The following is an 18110-nucleotide window of genomic DNA, read 5'->3' on the forward strand; positions in this document are numbered from 1 at the left end:
GAGCCACCGTGCCCAGCCGCCTTATTTCCTCAATATTATTTCCCAGAAGTAGAAGCGCAGGCCAAAGGATATGAATATTTTAAGGGACTTTGATGTGAGCTTTTGGCAGTTCAGTTTAACGTAGTTTAGCAGTTCACAAATATGTATGGCTTAAAAATAGTTAAACCTGAAATGCTATGGCAAAATCAATCACTACAAATTCCATGACTGAAAAGGAAAGATCACTGAGTATAGAAAGAAAACAAAAAACGAAAAACTGGTAATTCTATCATAAAGAAGTTCTGGCTTTTAATTTAAAGGTAATACATTCAAACATTTACATTTTTAAAAAGTGATTATTCAAACATGAATTTTGAGGGTGAAAGTCTTACTGAAGTCTGCTTCCATATTTGTCAAATATAATCCCCAGATGGTTCCCAAATACCCTTGGTCACTAATATACCCCTCTTCATGGTAAGATAACTTTATCTGATGAATTTTAACTTCAAGAACATAAAACGTATCTTCAAGCCTAGAATTTTTTCTTGAGCTTTCTGAAGGCTAAATAATTCTACTGCAGTCTGAAGACCTTGCCCTGAGTAGGGTTTCACCTCTGAATCAGTGTTGTCAGATGAGCAGATACAATGGCTTAACTGGTTGTGGAGAATAGGAAGAGCTGAATTACCATATGACCATAGCTGATACAATTGTTGCTTTAAAATGTAGAGGCAAGTTTCAAGGTAATGCTTGTGCATTAAGTGCTGCAAAGTTTTTAAGTGCCATGGCTATTCTAATTCTTTACTAATTACATGTGTATTACCTGTCACCTTCTCATAAAAAATAGTAATAATAATAATATCTGAGGTTTGTATAATAGTTCACAAGGTGCTTTCACATTTGTTTTCATTGTTTCATTTAATCTTCATAACAAAACCAAGGGGTCAGCAGTACCTTCATCACTTTGCAGGTGAAGAAGGCAAGTCCAAGGAAGCTAAGTAACGAGGCAGAGACAGCCAGGACTCAGCTTAAGATCTTTTAAAGTAGAAACCACGGAAGTCTATCCCATCGTTTTCAGTTTGTCTCTTGACTTATGCTAAAACTCATTACACAGCAATGGGGGTCAACAAACTTTTTGTGGAAAGGGCTGGAGAGTAAACATTTTCAGCTCTGTGGACCAAGCAGTTCAATACTGCAACTACTCAACAGTGCCATTGTTGCACAAACACAGCCATGGACAATATGCAAATGAATGGACGGGGCTGTGTTCTAATATACCTTTATTTATACAAACAGGCAAAGGATCTACTTGGCCCTCAGACCATAGTTTGCCCACCCCTGACATAAGAGAATGAGTAAACACACAGGAATCTCATGTCTATTTCTGCCCTTTTAACCACAATCCTTCCCTTCCCCTATAAGAAACTATCTCTATTAGATTCTTATTGATCCTTCCGGAGTTCCTGTTTTCGCAAATACAAGCCTATGCATATATGGACTTTTCATCCTCCCATTGCACCTCTCTTATTTCCCTCAGCCCCATGCCCTCTTCAGCACTTTGTTTTCATTGCCTGGGCATCTGTCTATATTAGTACACAGAGATCTGACATTCCATTTTGCCATTGCATAGTACTTCACTATACAGATATGCCACAGATTAGTCAATCTACTGCTGCGCATTTGTGTGGTTTCCTTGTATTGCTTGAAAATATGACTTTCTTGCTTTCTCTGGTGATTGTGTAGAATAGGTGCCTAGAAGTGGGATTGCTGGAAGGAAGGGTCCATGCATCTATAAATTTGTTAGATTGCCAAATCTCTCCCCCAACTCCAGATTGGTGGTGGTATATTATACTCCCAGCAGCAACCTGTGAAAGTGCCCATTTCCCCAGAACCTCATCAATGGTGTATGAGCCAAACCTTTGAATTTAGTCCACTCTGACAGGCAAGAAATTATACTTCGGTGTAGTTTTAATTTACATTGATTTTATTGCAAGTGAGAAAGAACACTTTTCCATGCATTTAAAGACCGATTATATGTCTCCTTTTGTTTCATAACCTTTGCCCATTTTTCTTTTGGGTGGTAGGTTTTTCTCTTTTCCTACCATTCATTAGGCATTCATTAAACGTGAAGGAGATGGGCCCTCTGTCCCAGGTCATTATTTCTTTTGACTTGATATATGCTGTTTTATTTTGCCATGCAAAAGGTTTTTAAAATTTTTATGTAGATGGATTTATTGATCATAGAGATATATAGGTGTAGCTGTAGATACAGACATAAATATATCTTCTAGATTTTTTACTCTCCTTGTACTGGACATCTGAGATGAAAGTAAGTGAAAATGATAGAGGTGATGGTGAGAGTCAGAAAGATATTAGAGCTTTTATTTATAAGTAAGTTTGTATCCAAAATTCAAATGGATTATCCAGGTATTACTTTAAATATTAAGACCAGTGGCAGGTACTGGTACAGAGAACAACTGAGAATAGAGCAAAATGGCCAAGGAAAAGGAGGAAAAGGAAACTATTTTAGATCAAGAAAATTATGATACTAAATGAGTTCTAGTAAGGCTGAAACTCATGATATAGACACTTTAAATATTTTTGTTGTTGCTTACTTATAATTTTATGGCAAAATGTCTTAAATTGCATATAACAAAGACATTAGTATCATTAAGCTAGTGTTTAGCAGTGTTCCTTTTCAAGGTTATTATTCTGCTCTCAGGTTACAAACTTTTTAGAATATTGAGTTCTGTGCTTTTGTTTGGTTTTGTCTGAATTCTCTGCCTAGTATGTTCATCTCATCCTACTCCCATTACTCCAGCAAAGGGGAATCAGAAAACTGAAGTTAAGAAAGACAGGTAAGTTATAGCATTTGCTATGCACTTCGACTCATTTTTGCTATTGAGATAGCATTGTCACCAAGCAAAGGCAATTTTTTTTCTGGAGAGGAGAGGCAAGACAGGGGCCTGGGTGGGGGGTGCGGTCAGAACTGTGATGTCACAGATTGCATTGTCTCTTGGGAAACTCATCCATCAAACCGTCACCTCTGATTCTATGCAGGGACACTACGAAAGAGGCAGTATGCCCCAGTTTGGGTATTCTGAAGTGTTAGTATGTAGTGGAGCTGGTGGTGTGAAGCCGATTCATTTTGTTTCAAAGCCCCAAATGGCATGCTGCCGAACACAGACACAAGCACAGCAGCGTCTCCTTAGAAATAATGTCTCCAAGGCAAACAGCCCTCATTGCAAATGTAGAAGTCTGCCATCTGCTTGTCTCCACTGTGATTTATTCGTTTCAGGGTTTTAAATGACGTAATAAAAAGGTAAGTCTTCTTTTTAAAAACTGGAGGGTAAGTGGGAATTCCAGATTGATTATAGCATATCTGGAATGTATGTAAGATATTTGTCTTAAGTTAGAAGAGGATTTAAATTTATAAAGTGTGAATATTATTTTCAAATGCAAGTGCAAATCCTGTCCTGGGAAGATAAGGTAAAATCCATATCTTTAAAAAAGAAGGTCATGCTTTACAATTTAACAATTTTATTTGGTATTTTAAAAAAGTGATTTTTTAAAAAATGAATTTTCATAAAGACAGTAATTTTCCGGATGTTTGATAGTACATATCGATCACTTTTTCATATTTGATATTCCACCTTTTCTTGATGTTTTCAATCTATTTTCAGCTTTTGGATGAGTTAAAAACTAGCAGCTGCTATAAATTGTCAAGCGCTCTTAAAATGAGGTGCCAGATAGATTTGGGAAGCATCTAGCTGATTTCTACATAACTCGTTGGGAATTACTTTGTTTTGGGAGGGAGTGTAAAGGGTCATAAGACTCAGATGAAGTTTGAAGCTGAGGCGTCCCCTCTCCCATCCCTGAGGGATAGTGACCAGGGTTTGGAGATACAGGAAGAAGCAAATGCACACCTCCGTGCCTCGCCACAACCTATCGTATTCCAGTTGATGAGGAGTCCAGAGGGCTGGGATCCATGACTCTCTGAGGATTCGCCTGGCAGGAATGAATGCCAGCAAACACCCCCCTTCCATCCCCTCCCCTCCTCGCTCCCCAGGAGAGGCGCTTCTGCAGAAGTCATTTGGTGTGTGCACTGGTTTTCCTTGTGAGAGGATTAGAGAATAGGGAAGTGCTTTGTGAGAAAAATCCTGGGAGAGGTTGCTGGGAAGAAATCAAACAGAGGGAAGGAAGACTTCAGCTTTCAGAGTCCCCTCAGTCAAGTAAGTCTGAGACCCAGTTGCCTGGCCTAGAGCAGCTGAGGGGTTGTTTCCTTTCGTCCACGCTAGGAGAAACTGGTAAGCCTCATTTTATTCTCTACTGCTCTGGGATGCTACTGTAACTGCTTTATTGAAGCGCAGGGGTCAGAAGGGAGGGAAGTTGGTTAGTGACTCTGGGGACATCCTGCATCGTCTCTGTCTGGTGTATGAGGACGGCGCTGCTTCTGGCACAAAGGGCTGGTAGTCACAGAACAATTTTACTTTTCCCAAACTTGATTAGCATCACTTCTGAGCAACTGACTTAAGCAAAACGCATGCCCACGCAGAAACTATACCCCATAGAGGAATGCACGTATCTATCAGATACTCGGATCTTTAAAGCATTTCTATCTAAATTTGATTAGTTTTGGGGGTACAACTTCAGGAGAGTGAGGTCCTTCTGGAAATTTTTCAATTGTCTGTTTCCTGTGAGAATGTATTTTTGCCATTGTATGTATCACCTGTTTTGTAAAAAGAGCTGTTCAGACCCAAGCCACTGTTAAAAATTCAAGTAGTACCTAGCGCAAGTTCAAGACACTGTGAAAGGAGGGGCAAGTGTTCACATTCAAGTGAGGAAAATGGAACTTGAATAACTTTATATTCTCTATCTGTATGCAGAGGTGTTGTAATTGGAAAGAAGAAATGAGGAACCTGCCCTAGAGTCAGAAAGAATAGGTACACGTTTCCTTCAGCATTTTCAAAGAATCAGCTCATGCACACAGCCTTCTTGGGCAGATGTTGCTTCTTACTCCCTAATTCCATTCTGTTATTTCCAGAGCTGACTTTCATACTTGTGTGAAGATATATATATATATATATATATATATATAGAGAGAGAGAGAGAGAGAGAGAATACATTATTTATATTACTTATATATTTAAAATTTTTATATGTACGCACACACATACAAATATATCCTTTTATCATATCCTGGCAAACTTGAGCCTGAAGAGTTTAGAAATATATTGATTCAGTCTGAAGCAAATTATCCCTTAAGCAAGCTACAAAAGTCCTTCTGAGAGGCGTGTTTGGAGTTGGGGGCTGTGTGGAGAAGACAGAAGTGGCAGATAGCTGTTGTTTCTGTGATGGACAAGTCCAGAAGCCTTTCCTCATAGCTGAGAACCAAATTCCTAAAAACTCTGCCCACCCCTCCCCCATCCCCAAGACAGGGTGGTAATCTTTGTTGTTGTTTTTGCCCTGAGAAAATTTGAGTGCTGCCTAATTGAGTGGGCTCTCTGCATTTTTTCCTCCTCATTAAAATAAAACTGGAAACCTTGCTAAATGCAAAGTTCTGATGATGGATGTTTCGTTTCTAAACTTAACATATGCCAATACACTTATTATCATTTCGGTTGAATCTGCCTATCATGAAAACACTGATCAAGTAAAATGATTCAACACAAATTACTCAAGTCTGCAACTGTTACTTCAGTTTACTTAATTCTACAGTCTTAAGATGATGTGATTATTAGAATATTCAAAAATTGAAAATGCATGCCATTTATTTCATTAATAACAACCAGGTTACTTAAACTATAGGTTATAAACTATAGGTTTCAACTATAGGTTATAAACTATTTAAATACAGTTTCTTTGCATGCACACTGATATGAAAGCCTGAAAAAATATATGCTTTTTCTTTTAAAATGAAATAATTATTTGCCTGAGATACCCTTTGCCAAAAAATGAAAGTCAATTCCCTTTCAATTTCAGCTTTTTATTCTTTTCTCAACTGAAAATGCTAATTCAACCAAACGGTGTTATCTTTGGCTTTAGGAATTGTTTACGGAATGCTGGCAGTCAGTTTGGGAGTTCTGAGTGTGAGATAACAGTTAATCAATTTATCTGTGAACTGTGAAGTTTTCAGGTTTTGACCAACATTATTCACTATTCTCTGCCCCATGTTCATTCTGGTTATAAATACTATTTACCTTCATTATTATATTTGAACCTGAGCGCATCGAGTTCATTAGAATTGATTTTCTTTCCAGGTTGATCTTCTGAAATACTTTGACCATTTTTCACTACTACCTTATGAGGTTTTCATTCATCTGCCATATATTTATTGAGTGCGTGGGTGTCACTAATATGGCCCACGTTTGCTCTTAGAGATGAAAGCTATGTTTTGTGGAGTTTATTGCAGAGGTAACCAAGGCTAGAAGGGAAAGACCAACTTGTGCTGTTCTAACAATTGTTTGCCAGCTCCCGTGGTTTAATTGCAAATGTGGTTTCAGCAACGATGAAAAACTCTAATTCTTCTGAATTCTTGATACGTTAAAATATACTACTGGCTACTTGGAACCTGTGAGCTGAGTTAATCAATAATCCTCTCACATTGCACAAGATCCGCTGTGTGTTATTCTCATCACTGGACATTTAAATAATTCAAAAGAAAGGTTTCTCGTTAATTAACCTTGCCATTGCACAAATTGGGAAAATACAGAACAAAATATTCCAGCATCCTTAATCTTTAGAGCTTATAAATTACTGTTCCTTCTCATTTTTTCTTGATATATTAGTGTTTTCTGTTAGATGACTTTTGTTAAATGTTTTGATATATCACAATAATACACATAATTTGCAATAATTCCAATAAGAAAAAGAAATCATAGGAAAGAAATGAACATGTCTTGAATCCACCGTATACCAGACACTGCCCTGGCCCCTTTACAAGCGTGTTATCATTTACTCTTCTCAACAATACTGCAAAATAGGTATTATTGTGCCCGTTTTAAAGATAAGGGAATGAAGGACCTTTAAGAATAAAATCATGCCACACTACTAAGGTAGCAAACCCAAATCTGTTCCCTGCTCCACAAAAGCACATTTTAGCACACTTCTATATTGCTCTCTTACTATCCATGTCTTTCTTCCCAGATCTCGTATAAATTGAGAACTCCCTACAGCTTACCTTAATGCTTCCAGAGAATCTGCCTTGATAGCTTCTGCCTATTCCCTGTCTTCCTTTATGATCAGAGAGCCAACATATATAACTATGGATTGGACAGGCACCATATGTATTTACATGTAAAAATGGTTTCTGAAACATCAAGGTAGAAACATCATATTAGGTTAAATACAGAATACAGTATTTTAGATTTGCTCAGTTAAGAGAAATGACAAACTTGGTTTAGTTTGGTTTCTGGCCATACCTGCCCTGGTTTCCACCAGGTATCCAGTAGGGAGCCCTGGTCTGCACGTACACTGTGACATATTTGTTTGTATAGAGATCCCAGGCTGTAGTGCAGTGGTACAAACATGGCTCACTGCAGCCTCAACTTCCTGTGGCCAAGTGATCCTCCCACCTCAGCCTCCTGAGTGGCTGGGACTACAGGCATACACCACCACACTCAGCTAATTTTTGTATTTTTTGTAGAGATGGGGTTTCACCATGTTGCCCAGGCTGGTCTGGAACTCTTAGGTTCAAGCAGTCCACCTGCCACAGCCTCCCAAAGTGCTAGGGTTACAGGTGTGAGCCACCATGCCCAGACACAAATTTCTTTATATTGACTTGATATGTATTTATTCCATGATCTTGTAGGCAGTAGGGAGCCATGGAAATATTTCAAGTGGAGAGATGAAATGAAAATGATCAGGTTTCCATGTTAGAAAGCTCACTGAGAGAGCCCTGTGGAGATGGAGGCCCAACGAGGCTGCCTATTGGAATGCAGGAGAGAGAGGTCAAGAACATGACTTCTGATAGAATCTGTAGAGAAAACGACAAGAAGTTTGAGAAATACTAAGGACCGTGCATTGGCAGGACAGCTGAGAGGAAGAGGTTTGTGACTTGGATATCTCAGGTAGATGATGGGGAGGTAGAGAGGATGGGGAACTCTGAGAAGATGTGTGTATACTGCACTAGGACCTGGGGATAGAACTCCAGCCAGAAACACCTTTTCTCCTAAGTAGCTAAAAGCCCATCTGTGAAGACACCAGTAATAATAATAGGAATAACTCATATTCATTGAGTGCTTTAGCTTCTTCTAAGCACACTACATTTAATTTTCATATAAACCCTCTTTGGTAGACACTAGTAACATTATCATCCCAGTTTTCTGATGAAGAAACTGAAGTAAGGAGACTTTATGTAATTTGCCTAACCTCATGCAATTAGTAAGGAGAGAGAAGGGAGTTGAAGTCAAGTAGTCTGGCTCCAGAATCCATGGTTTTAATTCTTACACTCTACTGCCTTGCTTAACAACCAATTATAATTTTGTGAGATATTTAGTATGAGAGCTAGCTGTACATTTCATGGGGCCGGGAGTGAACCACAGAGTTAGCAATTACTGCTATCAAGATGAACTGTGAATTTTTCTGAGGCACATTCCTGTAGACTCCTGGCTATCAGTAGGGTGTGATCCATGACAAAATAAAACATTGATGTGGAGCATTAGCCTGGACATCAGGGCAAAATTGGAGAAAGTTCTTATTTCCCTGCTCTCTAAGAATTTATAACCACACTAAGAAAACCATATTGCAATAATAAAAAATAGATGACCAAAAATTAAATGGTTCCAAGGCCCTCTGGATAAATATGAAGTGAGAACATAGTTCTTTTCTAAAAGAGAGTGGGAAAGAACAAGGCAATAAGAAGGTCAAGATGATGGGATGCAGAGACATTGTGTACATTCATTGAATGACTTAATGTGTTATGCACTTGCATTCTCCCATTTCCAACAACACTGTAAAATAATGGCAGAGTGAAATTTGAATCCCAAAGTGTCTCACTCTGCTATGTGTGTGTTTAAAGAATGTGGGACAGAGCTCCCTTTGAATAAAATTTTTAAATGCCTTAGGAATCCTAAAATGATGCTTACATTTTGTAAGGTCTTGATACTTTGATGTAGTTTTTCTTCATTATCATTATCATTGACTAGTTTTTGGGTGGAGCTGCCCTGGATGTGTGAAGATTTCAGTATCACTCAATATAGGTGGGTCTTTAAAAGAAGATCATGCCAAGAAAGATATATGTAAATGTATTTTTTACATTCTCTTTTATTTTCTTTAATATTCTGTATCTTTGTAGAAGCTACAATATGGAATTATAGACTATTTACTTATGGGCTTTAAAAAGCACTGTTGTAATCATTAGCTAATAAATTTCTTACCAAGAGATATTACTGAAAGGAATGTGGTTTTTATTCTTTTATAGCCAGATCACCAGGAAGAGATGAGACTGTGCCATTTAAGTTTGCTTTTAATTTATGCAACAGAAAGATTTAGATTTGTTTAACCTTTCCTACTAGACATGTACTTAACAAACAATTATTTGGTATCTACTATGTGAAAGGCACACATTTTATTCCATTTGTTCCTTGCAATTCTTGTTAGGAAAGACCCTCTTTACAGTGGAAGAAGGAAAATCTCAGAGAATGGCCCAGCCAGACTTAAACTCCCGTCTTCTGTCTCAGCCCAGAAGACTTGCTCCCATGTCCTTTAACCTACTTAGATAAGACAGATATTCAAAGCCACTGAGGAAGAACTCCATATTTCTTCATTTGGAACAGCAAACTAGGAGAGTTTTGTTATATCCCCATGACCAACAGTAGGTATATTTTGGGGCAATTATCTCTATGCTAAAATCAATATTGCTATTTATCAAGATAATCTGCAGCTTGCCTTAAAGATAGGGAGGGGATTTCAAAGTCCATTTGTTGAAAAGATTACTCTCTGGAATTGTATAATTTGCTTCAAAGTGAGACTTGCAGAAATTATGAGATTCATCCCATAGCTCTCTACCCAAGCCCTGAAAGACTTACATTCAAGGTGACATCTGTTCAGGCTTACACACTGCTTACCTATGTGTTGGTGAAACAGTTTCTGTGAACCTTCTAAATATTCTCACCCCACTCTGACTTCACCCAATACTCATGACAAGAAGAGGACAAAGCTAGAATTATTATACCAGAGTATCTGACCCTGGGTTCAATGCTGAGAGTTGGTCACAATTAGTTTTAATAGAAAATAACATATAATTACTGACAGGTGCCTTGGGGCATGGGAAAATAGCATTTAAAAGAATGTTTTTAGTGATATATTGCCTACAGGATGACATCATGCAAGCTTAATGGCAATGCTTGGAGGTGAGAACTGACTATCATATTGAAAGGGAAAGTTTGTTCAGATTTATTCATCCACCATCAGGGAATCAAACGTGTCCTAGATTTCTAAGACTAATGAAACAAGAAACTAAAATCTACTATTGAAACCTAAATAAATATAGTTATCAATATGCTGGTAAGATCTGCAAAGACTAATAGCATAAGCCCTTAATGAAAAATTATTTTATTCAATGACTTTCCAACACAAAGGTTAGATATTCTTACATCAAAGTAATACTGTATTATTCTTCCCTATAGTTCTGCACCACAAGGAAAAATTAGTGCTTTATTTTTGCTAATTCACAAATTTGTTAAAGTGATCAACAAATTTAATTTCCATATACATGTGTAACTTCAAATGTACAGAGGCGTGAAGCTACTGCAAACACAAGCTTGCTCACTAAATTTTATTTGATATCTATTGCCTTGCTGTATAACAGCAAGAGCAAACATTCTAAAACTTCTAAGTAAAAGGAAATCATCTTTTTAAATTATGTGAACTTTACCTTATTTGTAAAGCACTGTATAGAACCAAGAAAAGTGTGGGAAATTGGAACATAATAGACATTTAAGCCTTATATTTTCATAACCAAATTGTCTGAAATTAAAATAAAAATGATATGCAAATAGGATTTGTTTATCCAAATGTGGGCAGAAGGGCTGTAAAGATACTAGTATGTATTAGAACGACATGAATAATTTATTTTATAATGTAAAACCTAATAAAGATTTAATGATCACCCATAAGCCTTTAAAATTATGTGAGTCATAGCACTATGGCAGGCAAATACAGGCAGCTATTACAGCTCTACCAAAACTCTGTTTATAACTCTTCATATGTTACTTTTTGGAAAGGGTGGGTCACAGAATGATGTAATACATGGTTGCAAAGAAGTTTCTGTCCCAAGATGCCTATTCAGTGAATTCTAGAGCTCAAGCTGCTTTTCTCTAAAACCATTCAATACATGCCCTTGCTTCAGGACTGGACTAACCATTTTCTGATTTATAAATTTAATGATTTCAATATTATGGAGTAACTTCAGTGAAGAAAAATTGTTTTAGGTACTTACTTTCCTACAACTATTGTTGCCCTGTTGCTTTTAATTCCATTTGAATGCATGCTATGGAGTAGTTGAGTTAAATCCATGGCATCTTGGTTTTTCTTCATGGATGAGTTCCAGTTCTTTGGGTGATACAACTAAAAGCTCACAAGATGCTGTGTATCGGCAATGAAACAATTAGTCTTTGAGCTTTGGGGAAATTACTCAAGCAGCGAATTAATCATTGCGATTCTGGTCCCCCTCCACAAATGCTAGGTCTCCGAAAAGACTCTCCCCACACACCCCTGTTCCTGGTGCTCTTATTAAAGGTGTAAAATTTCATAAACCTTTAGTAAAACATTATGAATTCTCTTTTTGTGCAATACAGCTGGTATTTTTTTCCAGACGTATATTTCCATAATTAAACATCTTAAAATACAAATCCCATTATTATTTGTTATGTCTAGTCAGTAATTAGACCTCAGCTGGTAGGGCAATTTCAGAACAGAGTTTACCAATTTACATACTAATCCAGCAGAGTCTGGTGGGACATGATTAGCATAGATTCAGTCAACATCTTAATTAGCCCTAATCCCAGCATGCACTCCGAGGTGCCTTTACCCCACCCCCACTCGTGTGGGTCTTGTTTAGCTGACTATGTTCCTTCAACAAATTCCAACTCTTCCAAACATATTTTCCAGCGCTCTTTTTCACAGAGGAGATGATTACATCTCAAAGTGGTATGCCAGGGAGGACATTTTGTGTAAAGCAGGGGAAATGTGAGACATTGGGCCAGCGAGTGGTACGTACACAAATCTGAAGCAAAATCAAGGCACCAGAATCTGTTCTTCTAGAGTGTTAGAGTATACCCACTCCCCTGTCCCACCCCCAACTCTGGGTAGCAAGATCTGTAAACCATTCCAAACCTGTGAGAATTTTACCTATTTTGTAAGAAGAATATTCCTTATTCCTGTCCATGATCAGGAGCCCTTTTCATCATTTACCAGCTTTCATGTCAGGAAATTCCTTATACCTAACTGAAATCCCCCATATTGCATATTTAAGCCCCCTGCCTTTCTGTCCATCCATAGTGGAAACGGAGAACAGGTGGCCACCTCTGAAAAGCTCGTTTTATAGCTGAGGACCATAATTAAATTATCTCCTTTACCTTCTCTTCTTCAGGTTGGATTTTTAAAGCTCCTCGACTTTCCTCTGAGCTCCCTTTTCTTCACCTCTTTGATCTTTGTGGTTTTCCTCTGAACTCTTTCCAAGTTCCCCACACCCCCTTTAATTGTGCTCAGAACTAGGCCGAATATCTTTGAAATCATTTGAATGGCCAGATTTCCTCAGGATAAATACCAACACTTGAGTGTACCTCCATATCCAATTTACTTCTAGAATCAGTGCCTGCTGTTAGTTAGCTGGCTAGTTTCACTTATTCCTCTTCCATTTTTCAAAAAAAAAAAAAAAATCATTTGGTGTGCTATTGCATAACCTAGAGGGGATTTCTTCTATTTGCTTTTTTATTTTTTTATTTTTTTAATTTTTTGCAGTTTATCAAGGGCACTTTGAGTTTCAATTTCAATTTGCAAAGATATAAACCACCAGTATCTCCTGCTAAGGTTTGAAGTCATTTGCAAATTCAATTTGAACATTACCAATAAATTATTGCACAATCCTAAGGGAAAGACCTCAATAGGGACTGAGAAGATCCCAGGAGATTATCACTTGCTAACACCTTCATCTCAGGATTCTTCTCTCTGCTCTCTGTGTTCTCTGCCACTCTTTCCCACTTTGACCTTTGTCTTATGACATAGCCTTTCCCTATTTCACTCTTTTTTCTCTCTCTCTTTTTTGTTTTTACTTATTCTTTCTCTCTCATCGTATCTTGCATTTTCACTCAACACTTTCCAACTATCCCCTGCTTGAGATTGTTCCCCATCCAGAAAATGTGTCTGGTCATAGGGAAGAGACAATGGAATAAGAGAAACATCCCAAACAATTTTCCTTTTTGGCTTTGTACTGACCTAGCTGAAATCAGGTCATGTGGGTCACAGAAAAAAGCAAGTGAAATGTGCTGACTGATGGATGTAATAAACATCAGGGCAAAGAAGTGAAGATGGCTACTTGGCCAGGCGGGGTGGCTCACGCCTATAATCCCAGCACTTTGGGAGGCCGAGGTGGGCGGATCACTTGAGCCCAGGAGTTTGAGACCAGCCCGAGCAACGTGGCGAGACCTCGTCTCTACAGAAAATACAAAAATTAGCTGGGTGTGGTGGCGTGTGCCTGTAGTCCCATCTACTCCGGAGACTGAGGTGGGAGGATTGCTTGAGCCCGGGAGATGAAGGCTGCAGTGAGCTAGGATGGCACCACTACATTCCAGCCTGGGCGACAAAGCAAGAATCTGTCTCAAAAAAAAAAAAAAAAAAAGATAAGGTGACTACTTGAGTCTAGTAGCAACAGGTCAGGAACCATTTGCAGCCTCGAAGCCTCAAGACCTTTCTGGCCACACAAAAAGAGTTAGTCGGAGTGTTGCAAGGTTCATGTGTAAAAGAACCAGCCGAGTTCACCTCCAGACTCTAGCTTGATTTGTCAGGGGCTAAGCATGTGTTTTGAATTCCAGAAAGTGTTCCAGCTTGCTTTAAAAGGCAGGGTCTGTATCAATCTCTATCTAGAAGCTTAAGAATCCTTAAGATTATAAAAGGTTTATTCATATGGCTTTGGAGATTTTTTTTGAAATAGTTGTACATCTGTGGGCAAGAAGCAGGTGTGAAGGCTTTGACCTAGATGTCTTCATAGCCAAAAATATTTCTTGCTATTAAGAACTACAAAAACGGCCGGGCGAGGTGGCTCAAGCCTGTAATCCCAGCACTTTGGAAGGCCGAGATGGGCGGATCACGAGGTCAGGAGATTGAGACCATCCTGGCTAACACGGTGAAACCCTGTCTCTACTAAAAAATACAAAAAACTAGCAGGGCGAGGTGGCGGCGCCTGTAGTCCCAGCTACTCCGGAGGCTGAGGCAGGAGAATGGCGTAAACCCGGGAGGCGGAGCTTGCAGTGAGCTGAGATCCAGCCACTGCACTCCAGCCTGGGCGACAGAGCGAGACTCCGTCTCAAAAAAAAAAAAAAAAAAAAAAAAAGAACTACAAAAACAGTTCAAATATCTCATATTGTTGTACTACTTCTTCAGGGGCTACGGATGGAAGATCAAATGCCAAGGATGATGTTGGGAGTCTCTGTTTGACTGGTTGGTTGATTTGGTTTGTTTTTTATTTTTGTATGGCCGCTTGAATTGTGTGTATTTGATGCAACTTAAAGTTTTAAATTTCCTCACCGATAGGTAGCTTACATTCTAGATGTTTAATTAATATGCATATCCTTAATCTCCTTGTTTCCCATTCTAATTTCTGATGGCTTTTCTGGAATCATGTGAGGCAAATACACTCTCCCACTTTTCATCTGACCAGACCCAGAAGTGTATGCAAGAAAGGACTTTGAAGTTTAGTTTAGTAACTGCCAATAGCCATCACAGAGGCTTTATCAGCTCGAGTTAAGAAAGGGATTATTAGTGGAAATGAAATATGGTGCAGTCACTTTGGAAATGGTTGGGCAGTTCCTCAAAAAGTTAAACATAGGGTTACTATATGATCCAACAAGTGTACTTCTAGGTATATATCCAAGAGAAATGAAAACATATGTTCACACAACAACATGTATATGAATGTTCATAGCAGCATTATTTATAATAACCAAAAAGTGGAAACAGCCCAAATGTTTATCAATGGATGAATGGATAAATAAAACGTAGCATATTGCTGGATGCAGTGGCTCATGCCAATAATCCCAGCACTTTGGGAGGCCGAGGCAAGTGGATCATTTGAGGTCAGAAGTTTGAGACCAGCCTGGCCAACGTGGTGAAACCACCATCTCTACTAAAAAAAAAAAAAGCTGGACATGGGTTACATGCCTGTAATCCTAGCTTCTTGGGAGGCTGAGGCAGGAGAATCACTTGAACCTGGGAGGTGGAGGTTGTAATGAGCCAAGATTGCACCACTACACTCCAGCCTGGGTGACAGAGTGAGACTCCATCTCAAACACACAAACAAACAAAAAACAAACAAAAGAAACAAATGTAGCCTATCCATGCATATCCATGCAACCGGATAGTATTCAACTCTAAAAAGTATTATTCAGCTGCTGATACATGCTACATCATGCTCAAAGAAGGCAATCACAGAGGATCACATTTATGTGAAATGTCCAGAATAGGCAAATCCATAGAGATAGAAAGTCAATTAGTGGTTGCAAGGGGCTAGAGGTGAAGGGTAGGGGGAAAGGGAGTGACTGCTAATGGGCACAGTGTTTCTTTTATTGGGGAGTGAAACTGTGCTAAAATTAGACTGTGGTGATGGTTGCAGACACTGGGAATATACTTTAAAACATTAAATTGTCCACATTAGATGGGTACATTGTGTGGTATGTGAATTGTATCTCAACTAAACTTTAAAAAAAACGAAAAGAGAAAGGGGTTATGATACAGAACCGAGTGTTCCTAGGTCACTCACAAAATGCTTTTAATTGTTACAGTTTAAAAAGAATTAAATAATTCCTATTATCATTTTAATACAACTCTCCCTCCAACATGCACTGTTTCAGATATTATAAAAGACAGTGTAGACAGTATATTTAGACAGTTGTAGCTTTAGGGATTGTAGGCCAGAATGAAGTACTCTGAGCAAGGATGGGAATCTGGATTTTAATCCTCAACCTCACCATTAGCATGCCATGTAAGACTGAGCCAAAGCTGGACATCTTTGGAATTAGCTGCCCATTTTCTCAGTAGAATAATAATAATGCCCTCTAGCAAGCTCATAAAATTATGTTAGGATAAAATTAAATGTGTGCTATGATAGCCTCTTAAAGAAGGCCATGGGAATGTGAAGAATTATTGCACAATCAGCAGTATATATTATAAATATCAAACCTATGTATATTGAATATGTTAATATTGAGCTTGAATTAGGAGATTCCTATAGTCCTGTTGATCCTAACATTGTATGAGTACACACCCATCCTCCCTACACCCCCATATACATGCCACAAATACACAATCACAGCCAAATGAAATATGAATGGACATTTATATTAGATGTAGCTTTGGTTTATGAGAGTCCTGTATTACTTTTTTAAATCTCAACTTCACTCATGACAGCTAGGAATGCAAAACTATGGTTTTAACTATGGAGTTAAAAGAGGGTTTTTTGGTTTGTTTGCTTGTTTTGTGTGTGTATGTGTGGTATTCGTTTGTTTGTTTGTTTGTTTTGAGACAGAGTTTGGCTCTTATTGCCTAGGCTGGAGTGCAATGGTGTGATCTCGGCTCACCACAACCTCTGCCTCCCCGGTTCAAGCGATTCTCCTGCCTCAGCCTCCCAAGTAGCTGGAATTACAGGCATGTGCCACCATGCCCGGCTAATTTTGTATTTTTAGTAGAGATGGGCTTTCTCCATGTTGGTCAGGCTGGTCTCAAACTCCTGACCTCAGGTGATCCACCCACCTTGGCCTCCCAAAGTTCTGGGATTACAAGCGTGAGCCACCGCGCCCTGCTGAAAGAGTTTTTAAAAAGAGCAAAAAAGGCAAATGAAATGAGATCCAATTATGCCTCCAGATTTATGAAAATTGTAAGCACTGTTTTAATAACTTCTAGAAGAGCATCTGAAACAGTAAAAGTAAGTGGATTTCTCATTCATAACTGTTTACAGAATTCTTTTCTAAACAATTTGAAAATTCGAGGTAAATAGATTTTCTTTGAGAAAGTTAACTCATTGTCCAAAATTCCCTTGACTCCAGATGCCAAGACAAATTTTGAGAGTAATGTCATATGGTTCTGTAATAGTAATAATCTAAGCTCTACTGAGACAGCATATTCTTCTACAAGTAGGAAAAATATATTTTTATTAGGTATGAAAAATAGATTTTTAATATAACTTTTTTTATTTTGAAATAGTTGGAGACGCACAGCTGGGCACAGTGGCTCACGCCTGTAATCCCAGCACTTTGGGAGGCCAAGGCAGGCAGATCACAAGGTCAGGAGATCGAGACCATCCTGACTAACATGGTGTAACCCCATCTTTACTAAAATATAAAAAATTAGCTGGGCGTTGTGGTGGGTGCCTGTAGTCCCAGCTACTCGGGAGGCTGAGGCAGGAGAATGGCGTGCACCCAGAAGGCGGAGCTTGCAGTGAGCCGAGATCGTGCCACTGCACTCCAGCCTGGGCAACTAAGTGAGACTCTGTCTCAAAAAAAAAAAAAAAAAATGAAATGAAAAGAAATAGTTGGAGACACACAAGGGGTTGCAAAACTAATGCAAAGAGTTCCCCCGTACCATTCATGTGGCTTCCCCCAATGATAACATCTTTCATAACCACAGTAATGTCAAAACCAGGACATTGACTTTGACACAGTACTGTCAAAAATAGATTTTCATAGTGGCAAAATTTCCCTTAGAAATTGGACTACAAATTATCACATCATTTCAAGTCTCAAGTGTCACAGTTGGATCAAGCTTTTATTATCAAAGGGTGTAATTTGATTCTTTATGTAAACAAGTGTTGCCCTAAGTGTTTTTTTAATTACGTGCATTGAAACCTGAATGATAGTTCATTTCAACTTACATTTGTATCTACAAATACTAATAAGCTCCACTTCAAAATATATAGTACTATT

At 38.5% G+C, this 18110-nt stretch overlaps 1 protein-coding gene across 1 annotated transcript in view; it reads left to right on the top strand.

Annotated features, from left to right (window-relative positions):
* The first annotated feature begins 3076 nt into the window (after positions 1 to 3076).
* MID1 (midline 1) overlaps positions 3077 to 18110 on the top strand; it is a 234464-nt gene continuing 219430 nt past the window's right edge. Inside the window, exon 1 of the mRNA XM_026449811.1 lies at positions 3077 to 3298. The gene's annotated coding sequence lies outside the window, so the exon portion shown is untranslated. The remainder of the gene's footprint in view (positions 3299 to 18110) is intronic.

The sequence above is a fragment of the Piliocolobus tephrosceles genome, chromosome Y (assembly GCF_002776525.5).
Source record: "Piliocolobus tephrosceles isolate RC106 chromosome Y, ASM277652v3, whole genome shotgun sequence".
NCBI classification, from domain to species: Eukaryota; Metazoa; Chordata; class Mammalia; order Primates; family Cercopithecidae; genus Piliocolobus; species Piliocolobus tephrosceles.